Below are 19,142 nucleotides of genomic sequence, written 5' to 3'. Positions count from 1 at the left end.
TCCAACGTAGGGCTTGATCTTAGGACCCTGGGATTATGACCTGAACCAACCGCAGACACATAACAGTCAGACCCACCCGGGGGCCCCTAAAAGCAGGTTTACCGAATAGTGTGCATGTTATTATCCTATTTGTATTAAATTTAAAATAAAAACACAAATTTTAATAATGTCTTTTTTTAAAGATTTATTTATTTATGATAGAGATAGATAGAGGAGAGAGAGAGAGGCAGACACAGGAGGAGGGAGAAGCAGGCTCCATGCCAGGAGCCCAACGTGGGACTCGATCCCAGGACTCCAGGATCGCGCCCTGGGCGGAAGGCAGGCGCTAAACCCCTGAGCCACCCAGGGATCCCCTAATAATGTATTTTTAAAAATTAATAATGGCATAGGCATTTTCACTAAACCCCACATATGTACTCTCAAATTGGTAAAAACAAACATATTTTTACTCTCAAAAAACGTGGTGTTAAATTCAATCCCCTTTATTCTGCTTTTTTTCTTTTATTATTAATTTTTATTTTATTATTCTTAAATATTTTATTTATTTATTCATGAGAAACACACACACACAGAGAGAAGCAGGCTCCATGCAGGAAGCCTGATGTCGGACTCGATCCCGGGACCCCAGAGTCACGCCCTGGGCTGAAGTCAGATGCTCAACCGCTGAGCCACCCGGGGATCCCACTATGAACATTTTAAAACATACTTACACGTAGAGAGAATCGTACAACACTAACTCATTCAGTTACACAATCATCACAATCCTTGCCCCATTTTACCCCTATGCAAGGAATTCATGGTCTAAACATTTAAAAAAAATTTTTATTTATTTATGATAGTCACACACAGAGAGAGGCAGAGACACAGGCAGAGGGAGAAGCAGGCTCCATGCACCGGGAGCCCGACATGGGGTTCGATCCTGGGTCTCCAGGATCGCGCCCTGGGCCAAAGGCAGGCGCTAAACCGCTGCACCACCCAGGGATCCCGGTCTAAACATTTTTAAAAGGACGTTTTCTTACAAAATCTCAATGCCATTTTCATGCTTAATAGAATAACAATTCTTTGGTTTGTTGGTATCATGTAAAATACCTGGTCCATCATCTAAATTTCCCAATTGTCTCAAAAATGTCTTTTATATAGTTGGTTGGTTTGAATCCTTAAACAAGATCCACACACCTTACCTTTGGTTGCAAGGTCTCTAAGGCTTTTTAGATTCGAGCCCTCCGCCCTCACTCCCATCTTTATGGTTGCCATTATCCTACTGCACAACAGACTTCAATTACATTTGCACGCATTTACAGGGGGGAAAAACACACCTACACATTTGAAAGGAACCACACACACTGTATTTTGAGGTTCTGGGAACGGTTTCTTAAAGAAATATTTCAAGTGGTGATAAACACACACCACTACTGAGTCCATATAAACATACAGTAATGCGTAGCTCCATCCTCGTCCTATGACCGCATTACAATTTCGCAAACCACAGCTTCGGTCCCGGTGGACGCGGCCTCGACAGCAGGGGGCAGGGTTACCTCGCCTAGAAGCCAAGAGCCGAGGAGGCGCCCTTCCTTGGGTAAACCGGGAGACTGGTTTTCAAGGGAAAAACAAAAGTAAACGGAAGTTTCATTTAGCACAGAGATGTTATAGAGATAAGGTAAATCGCCGGAGAACGTGGTGTTGACAAAACATCAGTGAATTAAATAATAAAGACATTCTGGTTGAAAGAGCAATCAGATTTGGTTTAAAAGAGGGGCTGGGAAAAAAATAAAAGAGGGGCAGGGCTATCGGAGGACATGGATGGAGTGATGGTGGGCAACTAAAGGAATAGGAGGAAGGGTCGGAAACCCGCTCAGTCGCTGCCGCGGGAGGGAAGAACCCGACGCCCGGCAGGAAGCCCTTGGGGCGACTGGAGTTGACCCAAGGTCGGGAGCAAATATCGGGGAGCAACTCCGGGTATCTAAAAGGTTAATACTGGAGCTGGGTTTTCGAGGGACTGGGAAAAATCCGGCAAAAAAAAAAAAAAAGCACCGGGCACAAAGCAGGTGAGCAAACTACTGCAGCCCACCTCCCTGGGCCCCAGGTTAAGACCTGCGAGAGAGGGCGAGCCTCCATCAGGTGACGATCACGTAGGTGACGTGACGTAGGCACACGTCACCACCCATGCCTCCGCCGCGGGAAGTAGTCCCCATCGCGCCCGCTCCGAAGGGACCCGAATGAGGGAGCCTCGAGTCCCTCAGGACGTGAGTTCCGGGAGCGGCCGGCTCGCAGCCAATCCCTGGGTAGGGGGGCGTGGCTAGCTGACCCCCCCCCCCCCCGCGGATCCCTCCGCCCGCGCTTGCTTGTGCTGAGGCCGAGGGAGCCGCCATTTTGGATGCTGAGCTTTGAGAACCGAGTCGGTGTCAGCCGTTTTCACGCCTGGATTCAGCCAGGTGAGTCTTATCGGCAGTCTTATCGTTAAGGGTCTTTGTTTTTCTCCTCGCGCTGAGCTCTGGGTTTAGGAGTTCCCCAGTCTGGGTTCAGACGACCCTGAGGTGGCAGGTGAGGAGAAAAGGGAGGATCCGGGGTCTGGGGGTCAGGCCGGAGGTCCGCGGCGCGGGAGGCCGCTTGAGGCGGGGGCTGGGGGCGTGGCGGGGCCGCGAGCCGCGTGGAGACCGCTGGTCCCGGATACTTGAGGCGGCGGAACTTTCCTCTTGTGCTTCCTGCCTGGAAGAGTTCTTCCCCCGAGGCGGAAACGCCGCGGCCTCGGCGCCTGTTGGTGACGGGGCTCGGCCTGCGATCTCGGGGTGACACCCTGTGCCCTGTTGGACTGGTCCAGAGAGGCTCCGGGAAGGTCGGGGTCTGCGTCGACCGCTCCACCTGGCGGGGCGGCCTCCATCGGCCGGAGGGAGTCGGCCTTCCTCCGTAGTTTCCGCAAGCAGCGGTCTTTGCCCCCCGTGTCGTAGGGGAGACCCTGTGAGGAGCCCGAGGCCCCCTCCTCGTCTCGCTCCTCTCCGTATCCTCCGCGCTCTCTTCCGGGGTGCTGGAGCTCAGGGCTTCAAACTCAGCCGCGTAAACTTTCGCCGGGATCGGGATCCACAGAGGGTCCGTCTACCATTAGGCGGTAGGAAAGGCACAGCCCCTTCATTAAAATTAAAAGCCGCTTATAAATCACTCTTTTCGAGGAAGGGGGGGGGGTTGTGATTCTTTGTTCTGGGTTATGCGTTTAACTTTGTATTGAAATTTCATGCAGACTAAAGGGTAGTAATGAATTCTCTTCTCATTTAGCTTCAACCATGATCAGTTCGGGGCCAATTTTGTTTATATCTCTCCTTGCGCGAGTATTTAATAAAATAGTAGTTGAGATGCCTGTGAGTGGGCGCAGGCACGGAGAAGCCTTTGACTTCTTTACCTACAGCCCAGTAGTCCGTGGGAAATTTTGTTTTTACAACTTTCTCAAAAGCACATCTACTGGGAATAAAAGGACTTCGTGATACCCTTTACTTAGAAGGTAAAAGAGTGTTTTGAAACTTTAATGTGGGCAGCCCAGGTGGCTTAGCGGTTTAGCGCCGCCTTCGACCCAGGGCCTGATCCTGGAGACCGGGATCGAGTCCCACGTCGGCTCCCTGCATGGAGCCTGCTTCTCCCTCTGCCTGTGTCTCTGCCTCTCTCTCTCTCTCTTTGTGTCTCTCATGAATAAATAAATAAAATCTTAAAAAAAAAAAAAAAAAAACAACTTTAATGTTAGCATTGGCTCTCATTTTCAAAGTACTGTTACTGTTTTGTCCAAATGATTTGTTTTTACTTTCTTCCTGTGCCTCTGGGCTTCTAGGTGATCAGGAGCCTCCGGAATCCCCAACTCTAGGCTTAAGTTCTCATTCATTTAAAATTAGAATCAAGTCCCAGCTGTAGGTAGTCTCTTCTGACTTTAAAAATAGAAAATAGGGTGTAGTCTAATGAAATAATTTCAAATACGGAAAAAGTTTTTGTATGCATTAGTTTGCACATTAATACTAATTTCAGCATCATTTATATGACAGATATCAGTTGGGGAAATTGAAAATTACTACTATGGAATATTAGCCATTAAAATAAAACTAAAGACTGTAGCATAATAGATACTATGTTACATGATAAAAGGCGGGGTTCAGTAGTGTCAGAGTCCATGATTACAACTGTGTAAAAATATGAGGAAAAACTCTTGGTGAGATGTATACCCAGTGACTCCTGTGATTTTTTTTTTTAATATTTATTTTGTTGAAACAAGACAAAAATACTTTCATAATATCTACACATTTCAATATTTATAGCTTCCAGAATATATAATGGTCTCTGCTTTCTGTAGTCTGTACTTTTCTTGTGTGTTACACATGATGCTACTGGTCTTGTGACCCTTTATTTTATTAACTTTTTAATCTTGATTAATTTGATCAGTGAAGGTTTGATAACAGTTGACAGTGTGAAAATACAGTAAAGTTGGCTTTTTTTTTTTTTAAAGATTTTATTTATTCATGAGAGACAGAGAGAGAGAGAGAGAGAGAGAGAGAGAGAGGCAGAGACACAGGCAGAGGGAGAAGCAGGCTCCATGCAGAGAGCCGGATGTGGGACCTGATCCCAGGATCATTCCCTGAGCTGAAAGCGCATGATCAACAGCTGAGCCACCCAGGGGTCCCTAAAATAATACATTTTAAATACAAAAGGTTTCCTTTGTACTGCATACTATCATTCTAGTCACTGTTGACCATGCTACTGCCTCTTTTTCCCACTTGGTACTTTTTGGAGCTACTCTTAGGCTTGTCTCTTAGGACCAGATTTTTTTTTTTTTTTTTTTTTCTGTTTTTAACTACTTTAAATAGAGCTTTTAGGATTACCACCTCTGGACAGCTTCACAATTTTGGGCAGCAGGTGTGAGTTGCAGCAGTCTCACCTTTCTAACCAAGTAACATGAGGAATGACTCGATTCATGGTTTTATACTTTCCCTTACTCAGAATAAAGAGAATTCTTCTTTAAAAGGCTCTCCCCCCCCAAAAAAAGAAATAAAAACAGAGCTCCTAGAACTGAATGATAAAAGGGAGACTGGATGGATTTGTTCCAAAGTTGAGTGGGATCAAGTGAGTTGGTAGAGCCAATAAGGGCACATGAGGCCAGTGTGTGACATATTGTTGGTACACGGATGAAAATAGTACATCAGTACAGGCATACCCTGGAGATATTGTGGGTTCTGTTCTGAACCACCATAATAAAGTGAATATTGCAGTAGAGTGAGTCAAATGAATATTTTAACTTTTTTTTAAGATTTATGTATTTGAGAGAAGGCATGTGTTTGAGTGCACAAGCAGGGGGGCCTACTGAGGAAGATGGAAATGCAGGCTCCCTGCTCCTGGGATCATGACTTGAGCCAAAGACAGACTTAACTGGCTGAACCACTCAGGAGCCCCTGACTTTTTTTTTTGTTTTCAAAGTGCGCATATAATAATGTTTACACTTTATTGTAGCCCGTTAAGCGTGCAGTAGCATTAAGTCTAACAAAAAAATGTGCCTATCTTAATTTAAAAATATATTATTGCTAAGAAAAGGCTAACCCAGAAATTGTAACCTTATGCTGGTGGGGAGTCTTCCCTCCATGTTGATGGCTCCTTACTGATCTGGGTGAAGTGGAAGCCCTGGCAGTTTTTTAAAATAAGACAATAATGGAGTTTTTTTGCATCACTTGACTCCTTTCATGAAGTTTCTCAGCGTATCATACTGTTTGATAACATTTTATGCACCATAGAACTTTTTTCAAAAGTTGAGTCCTGTCAAATCCCTGTTGGTGATTTATGTAATATTCTAAATTCTTTGTTACCATTTCACCAATCTTCACAGCATCTTCACTAGGAATAGAATTCATCTCAAGAAACTACTTTCTTTGCTTATTCATAGGAAACAACTTTTAAAAATTATTTATTTATTATTTATTTGACAGTGAGAGCGCACAAGCAGGGCAAGGGGCAGGCAGAGGTGAGAAGGCGAAGCAGGCTCCCCACAGAGCAGGGAGCCCAACTCGGGGCTCTATCCCAGGACTCTGGGATCACTATCCGAGCCTAAGGCAGACACTTAGTTGACTAAGCCACCCAGGGGCCCCAAGAAACAACTTCTCGTCAAGGTTTTATCGTGAAATTTCAGCGATTCAGTCACATCTTCAGGCTTCACTTCTAATTTTAGTTAATTTGCTATTTTTACATTTATAATAACTTCCTTCACTGAAATCTTGAACCCCTCAAAGTCATCCATGAAGATTGGAATTTTTTCCAGTCTTTTGTTAATATTGTTACTTTGCCCTCTTGCCATGAATCACGAATGTTCTTAATGGCATCTAGAATGGTGAATTCTTTCCAGAAGGTTTTCAATTGATTTTGCTCAAATCCATCAGAGGAATCGCAATCTATAGCAGTTCTAGCCATGTAAGATATATTTCTTTTTTTTTTTTAATTTTTTTTTAAGATTTTATTTATTTATTCATTCATGAGAGACATAGAGGCAGAGACACAGGCAGAGGGAGAAGCAAGCTTCATGCAGGGAGCCTGATGCAGGACTCGACCCCAGATTCTAGGATCACGACCTGAGCCGAAGGCAGACACCCAAACCGCTGAGCCACCCAGGCGTCCCTGTAGGATATATTTCTTAAAAAGACTCGAAGGTTGAAATTACTCCTTGATCCATGAACTGCAGAATGGATGTTGTGTTATCAGGCATGAAAACGTTAATCTCATACATCTCCATTAGAGCTCGTGGGTGACCAGGTGTGTTGTCAGTGAACAGTAAAAGGAATCTTTTTTATTCTGAGCAGTAGGTCTCAATGGTGGGCCTAATATCTTTAGTAAACCATGTTGTAAACATGTACTGTCATTCTGGCTTTGTTGTTTCATTTATAGAGCACAGGCAGAGTGGATTTAGCATAATTCTTAAGTGCTGTAGGATTTTCAGAATGGTAAATGAGCATTGGCTTCAACTTAGTCACTGGCTGCATTAGCTTTTTTTTTTTTTTTTTTTTTTTAGATTTTCTTTTCATTTATTTATTCATGAGAGACACAGGCAGAGGGAGAAGCAGGCTCCATGCAGGGAGACTGACATGGGACTCTATCCCGGGACCGCAGGACCACATCCTGGGCAGAAGGCCCCGCTAAACGCTGAGCCACCTGGGCTGCCTGCTGCATTAGTTTCCTTTTTTTTTTTTTTTTTTTTTTATGATAGTCACAGAGAGAGAGAGAGAGGCAGAGACACAGGCAGAGGGAGAAGCAGGCTCCATGCACCGGGAGCCCGATGTGGGATTCAATCCCGGGTCTCCAGGATCGCGCCCTGGGCCAAAGGCAGGCGCCAAACCGCTGCGCCACCCAGGGATCCCCTGCATTAGTTTCTAACAAGAGTTACTGGGTCCTTTGAAGCTTTAAATCCAGGCATTGACTTCTGAGTATGGAAGTCCTAGATGGCATCTCCTTCCAGTATAAGGCTGTTTTGTCTACATTTAAAATCTGTTGTTTAGGGATACCTGGGGGCGTCATCTTGGTCTGGGGATTGAGTCCCACATTGGAGTCCTGTAAGGAGCCTGCTTCTCCCTCTGTCTATGTCTCTGCCTCTCTGTGTCTCATGAATAAATAAATAAAATTTTTTTAAAAATAAAATCTTGTTTAAAGGGCACCTGGGTGGCTCAGTCGATTAAGCAATCCAATTCTTGAGCTCAGCTCAGGTCTTGATCTCAGGGTGGTGAGTTCAAGCCTCATGTTGGTCTCTGTGCTGAGCATGGAATCTACTTAAAAAAATATAGCCACCTTTATTATCTTAGTTACATCTTCTGGATAATTTGCTGCAGCTTCTGCATCAGCACTTGCTGCTTCACGTTGTTCCTTGCTATAGAGGATGGCTCCTTTCTTTAAACTTCATGAGTCAGTCTCTGCTAGCTTCAGGCTTTTCTTTGTAGCTACCTCTCCTCTCAGTTGGTAGAACTGAAGAGAGTTAGGAACTTGCTCTGGATTAGGCTTTGGCTTAGGGAATGTTGTGGCTCCTTTGATCTTTTATCCAGAACACTAAAACGTTCTCCATATCAGCAATAAGGCTGTTTTGCTTTCTTATCATTTCTTCACTGGGGTAGCACCTCTTGTTTCCTTCAAGAAATTTTCCCCTGCATTTATAACTTGCCTAACTGGTTCGAGAAGCCTAGCTTTTGGCCTAGCTCAGCTTTTTTTTTTTTTTTTAAACACATTATTATTATTTAAGATTTCATTCATCTATTCATGAGAGACACAGAGGCAGAGACACAGGAGGGAGAAGGCTCCATACAGGAAGCCTGACGTGGGACTTGATCCCCGGTCTCCAGGATCAGGCTCCGGGCTGACGGTGGCGCTAAACCACTGAGCCACCTGGGCTGCCCCTAGCTCAGCTTTTGACATTTTTTTTTTTTTTAAGATTTTATTTATTCATGAGAGAGGCAGAGACATAGGCAGAGTGAGAAGCAGGCTCCCCACAAGGAGCCACATGTGGGACTTGATCCCAGACTGCCCTGAGCTGAAGGTAGGTGCTAAACCCTTGAGCCACCCAGGCGTCCCTTGACATGTTTTTCTTGATGAGTTTAATCATTTGTAGCTTCTGATTTATAGTGAGAGACATTTGACTCTTTACCTTGAACAGTTAGAGACCATTATAGGGTTATTGATTGGCTTAATTTCAATATTGTTTCCTAGGAAATAGGGATGCCTAAGCAGAGAGAGAGAGAGAGACGGGTGGAGCAATCAGAACATACACATAAATCAGTAAAGTTCATTGTCTTACATTGGAGTGGTTGGTGGCACTCCAGTTACAATTTTACAATAGTAACATCAAGGATCTGTGGTCACAGATCACTGTAACATATGTAATAATAATAAAGGTTGAAATATTGTGAATGAGAATTACCAAAATGTGACACAGGCATGGATTGAGCAAACGCTTTTGGAAAAATGATGCTGATTGACTGGCTTGATGCAGGGTTGCAAACCTTAATCTGTAAAAAATGCAGTATCTGAGAAGTGCAATAAAAAGAGGTATGCCTAGGTATGAACTAGTTTTGTAATTACTAGTTCATAATCATTTCCTAGGATTTATGTTACAGTCATTTACATGTCTTACAGTTGTTTTTTGTCTTTCTCATTAGCTTGTAAGATCTTTGAAACTTTAGGGCGAGGTCTTATAATGTGTCTTTCTGTGGTGGCTTAGCACAGTGCTTGATAGAAGAGCACACAACAAACAGTTGGTGAGTGAATGCATGACAGTAAACATGTTGAGGCATAACATCTTAGAATAATCTGTGAATCATAAAAGGAATTTTAAATGTGTTGTACAGTATTAGTATATGGTGCATATATATACATACACATACATATACATTATTTGTTCATATGTTTTACTTATGTGGATGTTTGCATATATATAGAACAGTTAACTTGACCAGAATATTTTATTAACTTTCAGGTTGTTCCTAAATTTAATATTCCTAATCATGCCAGGTACAAAGATTATGGTATTTAGCTTTGGAAACAGGTTCAAATCCTGGAATGGTAATGGAGTTGGTATTTTGTATTAGACTAGTTTGGGGTCTAATGACTTATTTCATATATTGATAATTATTTAGGATCTTTAGTTGCATTTGTGGTTTAATGCATTATCTTTAATGATTCATGGTTTTTGTAGAACAGGAATCTAGTTTCTGAAAGCTGAAAATCCTTGAAACTTAGGGGTACCTGGCTGGTTCAGTCAGAAGAGCATGCGATGCGACTCTTGATCTCCAGGTTGTGAGTTTGAGCACCAGTATGGGTTGTAGAGATTACTAAAAACAGAAATTAAAAACTTAAAAGAAAATTCTTGAAACTTAAGTTAACAAAATACTTTGGCAAATTATTTTTTTCCTTAAATCTAAAACAAAAATTAAGTCAGAGGAATTAAAACAAAGAATGTTATTTTTTTTTAAGAATGTTATTTTTATTTAAATTTCTTACTAATTAACAATAGTGACAGCTTTGTACAAAGCCCTGTGCCTGGCAGTGTGGGAATAACAATGGAACCGCAGAAATAGGTTTGACCAAAGGAAAAAAAAAAAGAAGCTTTGACTTCAAGCAACTATTACTGATTACAGTTGAAGTCTTCCAATGACTTTGAAACAGGTTAGTCAAAAAAAAGTCAAAGCTGGGGAGAAAACATATAAAAGCCCATTTATCATTTAATTCTCATACCAGCCTTACAAGGTGTGAGGGTTCATGTGATACTGGTATTAATTTTCTGTAGATGATTGATAGAAAATTCTTATAGAGAAGCCACCTGGGCCTGAGTTTTTTTTTCCTTTTGAATGTTTTTTAATTTTAGATTCAATTTTTGTTATGTGTATGGAGTAATTACATTTTCTATTTCTTTGTCAGTTTTGGTAAGTTGAGTTTCCGAGATTTGTCTATTGTTTTTTGAATTTATAGATGAAAGTTGCTAATTCCTCTTTTAATATCTCTAGGATTTGTAATGATATTCATTCCACCCTTCATTCCTGATAGTTTGTCCCTTTTCTATAAATTTATCTATTTTTAAAGATAATCTTTATGCTCAACATGGGGTTTGAACTCACCACCCCGAGATAAGTGTCCTGTGCTCTACTGACTGTGCCAAGCCAGGTGCCCCAAGATTTATCAAATTTTTTTTTAAAGTTTATTTATTGAGAGAGAAACTGTACACATGCCTGGGGGCGGGGGGTAGAGAGAGAAGCAGGCTCCTTGAGATGCAGAGAGATCTCTATCCATGGACCCCAAGATCACGACCTGAGCTGAAGGCAGTCTGCTTGGTGTCTGCCTTCAGTTTAGGTCATGATCCCGGAGTTCCCAGATTAAGTCAGGCTACCCGTTTCTCTCTGCCCCTTCCTCCTGCTCTTTGTCCTCTAAAGTAGATAAAATCTTAAAAAAAAATTTTTTTTCCCTAGATAACCAGCATTTGGTTTTGTTTATTTTTCTGTAGTTTTCTGCTTCAGATTTATTTATTTATTTAGCCTTGTTTTTATTATTTTCTTCTGGTTGCTTTGGGTTAATACAGCTCTTTTTACAGTTCCTTAGGTGGTAGCTTAGATTACTAATTTGAGACCTTTTCTAATACAAGCATTTAGTGTTGTAAATTTCCCCTTAAGCACTGCTATTTTTTTTTTATTTTTTTTTTAAGATTTTATTTATTTATTCATGAGAGGCAGAGAGGCAGAGACCCAGGCAGAGGGAGAGGCAGGCTCTCTGAGGGGAGCCCGACATGGGACTCGTTTGGGGACTCCAGGATCACACCCTGGGACAAAGGCAGGCGCTCAACTGCTGAGCCACCCTGGTGTTCCCCTTAAGCACTGCTTTTTAAGCTACATCCACAAATTTCAATATTTTCATTTCCTTGCAATTCAAACCTTTAGATATTTTTTCCTGCTTGCAATTTCCTCTTTGAGCCTTGGATTATATAGAAGTGTATTGTTTAATTTTCCAGCATTTGGAGATGTTCTGTCTTGTTAACTGATTTCTGGTTCAGTTCCATATGGTTAAAGTTCATACTTCGTGTGACTTCCACCCTGTTTTGTTAAGGTTGTTTTGTACGCTAGGATATGGTCTACATTCAAGTATGTTCCATGTGCTTTACTGTGTTGGGCGGAGTTTTCTGTAACTATCATTGAGATAGGTTGGTTGGGTGTGTTCAGTTCTTGTATGTCCTTGCTGATACTTTGATCATTTACTGATGAAGTATGTTGAAGTGTCCAGCTATAATTAGGGATTTATTTCTCCTTTCTTATCTGTGAGTTCTTGATTCATATATTTTGAAGCCCTATTTGTAGGTGCATTCATTATTAGGATTGTTATATTTACTTGGTGAATTCACTCTTTTATCATTATATAATTATATCATTTTATAATGTTCCTTTTTTTATGCCTAGTTTTCCTTGTTCTTTTTTTTTTTTTAAGATTTTATTTATTTATTCATGAGAAACAGAGAGAGAAAGGCAGAGACACAGGCAGAGAGAGAAGCAGGCTCCATGCAGGGAACCTGATGTGGGACTCTATCCTGGATCTCCAGGATCACGCCCTGTGCTGAAGGCGGCGCTAAACCGCTGAGCCACCCGGGCTGCCCAAGTTTTCCTTGTTCTGAAATCTACTTTGTCTAACATTAATATAGTCCCTCCAACTAACTTTAACTTTATTTTTATTTTTATTTTTTAAATTTTTAAAAAAGATTTTATTCATTCATGAGAGACAGAGAGAGAGAGAGAGAGAGGCAGAGACACAGGCAGAGAGAGAGAAGCAGGCTCCCTGCAGGAAGCCCGACTTGGGACTTGATCCCGATCCTGGGGCTCCAGGATCTCGCCCTGGACCCCAGGCAGGCGCTCAACCATTGAGTCACCCAGGCATCCCTAACTTTCTTTTTATTTATTTATTTTTTTGATTTTTTAATTAATTAATTTATTTTATTTTATTTTATTTTATTTTTTTAATTTTTATTTATTTATGATAGTCACAGAGAGAGAGAGAGAGAGAGAGAGGCAGAGACATAGGCAGAGGGAGAAGCAGGCTCCATGCACCGAGAGCCCGATGTGGGATTCGATCCTGGGTCTCCAGGATCGCGCCCTGGGCCAAAGGCAGACGCTAAACCGCTGCGCCACCCAGGGATCCCATGATTTTTTAATTTATTTATGATAGTCACACACACAGAGAGAGAGAGAGAGAGAGAGGCAGAGACACAGGCAGAGGGAGAAGCAGGCTCCATGCACCGGGAACCCGACGTGGGACTCAATCCCGGGTCTCCAGGATCGCGCCCTGGGCCAAAGGCAGGCGCCAAACCGCTGCACTACCCAGGGATCCCCCTAACTTTCTTTTTAAAAATTGAATTATACAAGATGAAATCAGAGAGGGAGACAAATCATATGAGACTCTTAGGAAACAGGTTCGCTGGAGGGGCGGGGGTGGGGGTATGGGTTAAGCATAACTGGGTGATGGACATTAAGGAGGGAATATGATGTAATGAGCACTGGGTATTATATAAAATTGTTGAATTACTGATCTCTACCTCTGAAGCTAATAATACATTATATGTTAGTTAACTGAATTTAAATAAAAAAGAAAAGTTGCCCAGGGCCACATATCTCATAAGTGGCACAGCCACGATTTAAAACCAGGCAGTGTGACTCCAGAGTGTCACCTCTGTGCTGTGGTGCTTTTACCATCAGCAATTTGGCAAGAGAAACAGCCAGATTTTGTCTTTTGTTTCATTTTCATCTCATGATCAAGCAGATGTCATTTAAGAGTACTATTTTGGGGGGACACCTGGGTAGCTCAGTGGTTGAGCATCTACCTTTGGCTCAGGTCATGATTCTGGGTTCCTAGGATGGGGTCCTGGGATCGAGTCCCTCATCAGGCTCCTCTGCTTGAGTCTGCTTCTCCTTCTGCCTATGTCTCTCTTGAGTAAATAAATAAAATCTTAAAAAAAAAAAAAAGTATTATTATTTTTTCAATCCTCAGCGTTTTATGTTGAAACCTCAGCACATTAAAAATAAAAACAAAACAGAAATTAAAAAAAAATAAGTTAAAATTGGCATAAAACATTATATTAGTTTCAGGTATACAGCATAATGATTATTATGTATATTGAAAAATGATCGTTAGAGTAAGTCTAGTTAACATCCATCACCATACACAGTTAACAAAACTTTTTTCTTGTGATAACTTTTTTGTATATGTGTGATGAGAGCTTTTAAGATCTACTCTCAGCAACTTTCAAATAAGCAGTATAGTATTATTAACTAATCTATACATTCACATCCCCATGACTTAAATATTTATTACTGGAAGCTTGTACTGAAATGGGTGGAAGGGTGTAAAAAAATTAAACTTCCAACTTTCTTTTGATGAGTGTGTAATACACATTTTTAATTCTTTTACTTTATTTCTTTTAAAGATTTGAGAGAGAGCAAGCTTGAGTAGGGGAAGGGGCAGAGGGAAAGGAACAAGTTGACTCCCCACTGAACAGGGAGCCCCACACGGAACTTGATCCTAGGATCATGACCTGAACCAAAGGCGGGCGCTGAACCAGGTGCCCCAACCTTTTTGTTTTTAAAATTTTATTTGAGTGGGGAGCATATGAGCTCATGTGAGTGGTGAAAGGAGAAGAGGGAGAGGGACAAGCAGACATTGCACTCATGACCTGAGCTGAAATCAAGAGTTGGATGCTTAACACACTGAGCCACCCAGACACATCCTTTCACTTTTAACACTGAGCCACCCAGGCACATCCTTTCACTTTTAACGTACTTGTTTTTATTTTATCAAAGTGAGTTTCTCGTTGATAGAATATAGATGGACCATTTTTTGGACCATTCTGACCATCTCTAAGTTGTTTTTAGACCATTTTTATATAATTATTTATGTAATTATTATTTAAGTTCAAATATTAAAAAACACCATTTTATTATGTTTTCTGTTCTCTGTTTTTCATTTGTTAGTATTTTTGCCTTTTGGGTTATTTGAATACTAGTATTCCAGTTTAAAATATTGAAGGGTGGGACCCCTGGGTGGCGCAGCGGTTTGGCGCCTGCCTTTGGCCCAGGGCGTGATCCTGGAGACCCGGGATCGAATCCCACGTCAGGCTCCCGGTGGATGGAGCCTGCTTCTCCCTCTGCCTGTGTCTCTGCCTCTCTCTCTCTATCTCTCTCTCTCTCTGTGTGTGACTATCATAAATAAATAAAAAATTAAAAAAAAATATTGAAGGGTTTTTTTTTTTGTATAGTATTTTTTACAGTATTTTTTATATGTATAACAGTAGATATACTTTGACAATATACTTAGAGTCAGTATTTTCTCTGGCTGCTTTCAGTATTTTACAAATTTATCTTTAGTTTTCAGCAGTTTTTTGATGATGAGTCTGGGCAAACATTTCTTTGTGTTTATGCTGTTTAGAATGCCCTAAACTTTTTCAGCCTATGGACATATGCTTTTCGCTAAATTATGCCATTAGCTAAATTTGGGGAGTTTTCAGACTTTAGGGTTTGGTTTTTTTTTAAGATTTATTTTAGAGGTGCCTGGATGGCTCATTTGGTTGAGTGTCTGTCTGCCTGCAGCACGGGTCATGATCTCAGGGTCCTGGAGTTCCTTGTAAGGAACTCGTGGTATCCTGCCAACTCCTTACTCCATGTTGGGCTCTCTGCTCAGCGGGAAGCCTGTTCTCCCTCTCCTCCCCACTTGTACTTTCTTTTGCTGTTTCTCTCAAATAAAATCTTTAAAAAAAAATTTAGAGAGCAAGAGAGAGAACCCACACATGTGCGATTGTGGGGAGGGACAAAAGGAGAGGGAGAGAGAATCTCTGTTTTCCTCAGCTTCCTTCCTTACCATCAACTTGTCTTCTGTGTCATTCACTCTTTCTTCCACCTCATTAACCCTAGCAGTTAGGAAATCCAGTTTATTTTTTATTTTATTTGTTTTAAAATATTTTATTTATTCATGAGACAGAGAGAGAGAGGCAGAGACACAGGCAGTGGGAGAAGCTGGCTCCATGCAGGGAGCCCCATGTGGGACTCAATCTGGGGACTCCAGGATCACGCCCTGAGCCACCCCCCGGGCATCCCAGGAAATCCAGTTTAAATTGCATCTCATTTAATTTATTTTTAATTTCAGATTGATTAGATCTAAATTCTGCAATAATGAAGTCTCTGGAGTCCTTTGTGCTTTTTTTCCAGACCCACTAGTTGCTTTATAATTGTGCTTCTGAATTGGCTTTCTGACATCGAGTTGAAATCCATACTCTGTAACTCTGTGGTAGAGAGTACTGTTTCTGATTCTTTCTTTGTTTCTGATTCTTTCTTTTGTGGTGATTCTTCCTTCTAGTCCTTTTGTTCGTTGCAGAGTGGCTGTATGAGCAGGCTGAGTCAAAAATACCAACCATGGCCCAAGTAAATTCCACCCTAGATGATTCTGATGAGGTCAGAGACCAGAAAATGAAAAAAGATCAGAACAAAACAAAACAAAAGGACCACTAAAGTCATAAATTTTAAAACAAAGTAGTAAAAAATAAAAGGCCAAAAACCCCAAAGAAGAAAAAAGTAAAGAAAAAGGGAAAAAAAAGGGGGGGGGGGAATTGGGGGATTGTGATGGTGAAGGGGTGGTAGTGGAGAGAGAATATAGTCTACCTGAGGGGTCCTAGAGGGTGATCCTCTTGGTTCTGAGTGTATTTTATTTTGTTCTGTATGTTAGAAGATGCTCAAACCCAGCATCCCATATATAAACCAGCAATACTTCTAGAAAGCTCCAACATTGCCACCAAAACATAAGATAAAAGAGGGGGGCAGAATGGAAATGAAGAGAGAATATAATCTCACAGAACGAACTAGTCTGGTATTCCTCTTGGTTCTGGGTGCATGCTGATCATGTTTTAGGAGTATTCTGCCATTGTAGAACAAAACAAGGCAGAGAAAACAAAAATCACAAAACAAAAACCCCTGTCTCCTAAATCTCCCCAAATTAAATTGAATATGTTGAAGGGAATCCAGAAGTGAAAAAATATATCTAAGATGTGTAATTATAGAAATATGAAAGTCAAAAAGGAAAAAACTTAAAAATGAAGAGCTGGTAATATTGTAGTTAAGGTGGGGAAAGGGAAAAAATACTGGAAATGTTTAGTCTGATATAAAAACTAATTGTAATGGAAAAAGGGGAAAAACAATTTTAAAAGGGGAGGGAGACCCTCTAGTTCTATATACTATATTCCCTCGATTTTCCCTTGCTCCTGGAGCTTTTCAGCACTGCTTGGTCAAGAACTCTTCCCCTGTTCTTCCAGCTGGTCCTCTGGGGGAGGGGTCTGCTGTGCTGATTCTCAGACGTCTGTGCTTGGGCAGAGATGCCCCGCCCCTTACCTGATGCGGGGCTCAGTGTGAGCTGTTTAGTCCTTGAGGCCTTTGTTCCCTGGCGGCCCTGCCCCTCCCAGGCACATGGTGAAACTAGGAGGAAAAACATCAGTGGCTGCAGCCAGATTTCCAGCTCTGGAGTCGAGCTCCCAATGAGTAACTAATGCAGTCTCCCAGTCCTCACTGGCCTAAATGCTCTCAGGCCGATGAGGGTGCACAGAGATGTACAGCTTGGGGGCGCCCAGCGGCAGGAGAGTTCTCGCTGTCTTGTGCTCTCCCTGGTTCCATCTGTCCAGGGGGAATGTAGGATCGCTGGCTTTGTCCACTTGGGTGCCCTGGGATCCGGAGCCCTGTGCTGGAACCACGCTCTCCTGGGGGCCACCTCTCCTTAAGGGAAAGGGGCACAGCCGCCTCCGTTCGGAGCCGGCTCACCTAACCTACTGGCTTCTCCCAAATGCCCCGGAGGGCTGTGGCACTCCAACCCTTTACCGATATCAGACCATGGTTTGAGCTATCCCCCCAGGGCATCTCCTCAAATAGTGACTCCGGGAATCTTGAGGCTTCATTCCTCTCCTGTGGTTCTGCCTGATTTCCCTGCTAAGCACTTTTCTGTCAGGGAAAACTCCAGTGCGGATCCAGGGCTGGACTTTCCTGTCCCTGAGGCTTTCACCTTTCTGCTTTAGCTCTGCTACTCGCAGTACCCCTCCCCCACTTTATTCTTCTTTATTTTTTTTTTCACCTTCCTACCTTGTTAGAAGCGAAAACTTTTCTCTCTGTAGCATTCCAGCTGTTCTCTATTTATTTATTTATTTTTGTTCTCTCTTTAAATCTCAGGTTGAATTCATAGGTGTTCAGGATGTTTTGAAAGTTATCTAGGTAAGTTGGTGGGACTGGGTGAGTTGAGGACCCTACTCCTCTGCCATCTTGCCCTGCCTCCAGGGGAGAATCTCAAGTAGATTCCCAGCTGGACCTGGAGTCCTACATAGGGGTTGATCTCAGAACTCAGATCTTGACCTGAGCGGAAATCAAGACTCAGATACTTAACTGAGCCACCCAGTGCCCCCCTCAGCCTATAGGTTTTCACAATTTTTTGGTACCAACTTTTCTGGGACTCTGAGGACACAAATACTAGATCCTTTGCTATTGCCCCACAGATCTCTGAGACTTTGTTCACTTAAAAAAAAATTCTTTTTAAACTGGATACTTTAAGATTTATTTATGAGCAAGGCACCTATGTGGCTTAGTCTGTTAAGCATCTGCCTTCAGCACCAGTTGTGGTCCTGGGGTCTTGGATTGAGCCCACATTGGGCTCCCTGTTCAGTGGAGAGCCTGCTTCTCCCTCTCTGTCCTTCCCCCCTTCTCCTGCATCACTCTCCAGCTCACTCCCTGTCTTTAATAAAATCTTTGAGAAAAAGATTTGTGAGGGGAGGGCAGAGGGAGAGAAAATTTCCAGCAGACTTTCCACTGAGCGTGGAGCCCAGTGCTGGGCTCCGTCTCCCCACCCATGGGATCATGACCTGATCCTAAACCAAGAGGCAGACACTGAACCACCCAGGTGCCCCCTTGGTTCTGGTTTTTAAGGACTACACATGTTACTCTTAAGTATAGCTAGGTCATTAATTCTGACTGCTGCATACTAATCTGTTGTGTGCTTCTGTCACATTTTATTTGTCCTCTTGTAAGGAACTCGTGGTATCCTGCCAACTCCTTACTACCATAGGGTCTGTATGTGCTTCACTGTATATGTGTCTTCATGGCCCTCTGTACAAATTTCTTTGAGGGTATTGTTCAGCAGTGCGATTGCCAGACCTTAAGGTATATGTGTACATTTACCTTATACATGAAGACATACATTTTATTAAATACTAACAGGCTAATATTCACTCTTACAAAGGAAGGAGATCCTGTCACTTGCTACAGCATGGACTCAGACTTTACTTATACTATTGTGTGTGTCAAAATACATAAACAGCATGTTTTGTTTATCCATTCATCTGTTATTGAACATTTGGGTTACTTCTACCTCTTGGCTATAGTGAATAATGCTGCTATGAACATGGGTGTGCAAATAACTTGGAGATCCTGTTTTCACTTTTGGATGTATACCCAGAAGTAAGATTACTGGATCAGATGGTATTTCTGTTTTCAGTTTTTTAAGGAACTACCATACTGTTTTCCATAGTGGTACCCCACTTTACAGTCTCACCAACAATGGTACACAAGGGCTTCAGTTTTTCCCATATCCTTTCTGACACTTTTTAA

At 42.1% G+C, this 19,142-nt stretch overlaps 1 protein-coding gene and 1 long non-coding RNA gene across 4 annotated transcripts in view; one reads left to right on the top strand and one right to left on the bottom strand.

Annotated features, from left to right (window-relative positions):
- Positions 1-804: 804 nt before the first annotated feature.
- LOC140628308 (uncharacterized) lies at positions 805-3,127 on the bottom strand. The gene is made up of 2 exons (XR_012026606.1): positions 2,092-3,127; positions 805-1,589 (listed from the first exon to the last, which is right to left on the bottom strand). It is a non-coding gene; the product is annotated as an uncharacterized lncRNA (long non-coding RNA).
- Positions 2,276-19,142, top strand: part of IST1 (IST1 factor associated with ESCRT-III) — a 33,537-nt gene continuing 16,670 nt past the window's right edge. Inside the window, exons 1-2 of one of the 3 annotated variants that reach the window (XM_072817551.1) lie at positions 2,320-2,432; positions 17,715-17,756. The gene's annotated coding sequence lies outside the window, so the exon portion shown is untranslated. Of the gene's footprint in view, positions 2,433-2,762; positions 3,104-17,714; positions 17,757-19,142 lie in introns of those variants that run through there. The other 2 variants (XM_072817558.1, XM_072817543.1) reach the window with 2 other exon arrangements.

The sequence above is a fragment of the Canis lupus genome, chromosome 3 (assembly GCF_048164855.1).
Source record: "Canis lupus baileyi chromosome 3, mCanLup2.hap1, whole genome shotgun sequence".
Lineage (NCBI taxonomy): Eukaryota > Metazoa > Chordata > Mammalia > Carnivora > Canidae > Canis > Canis lupus.
The sequence above is the reverse complement of the archived record's forward strand: the minus strand, read 5'-3'. Positions and strand labels throughout refer to the sequence as shown.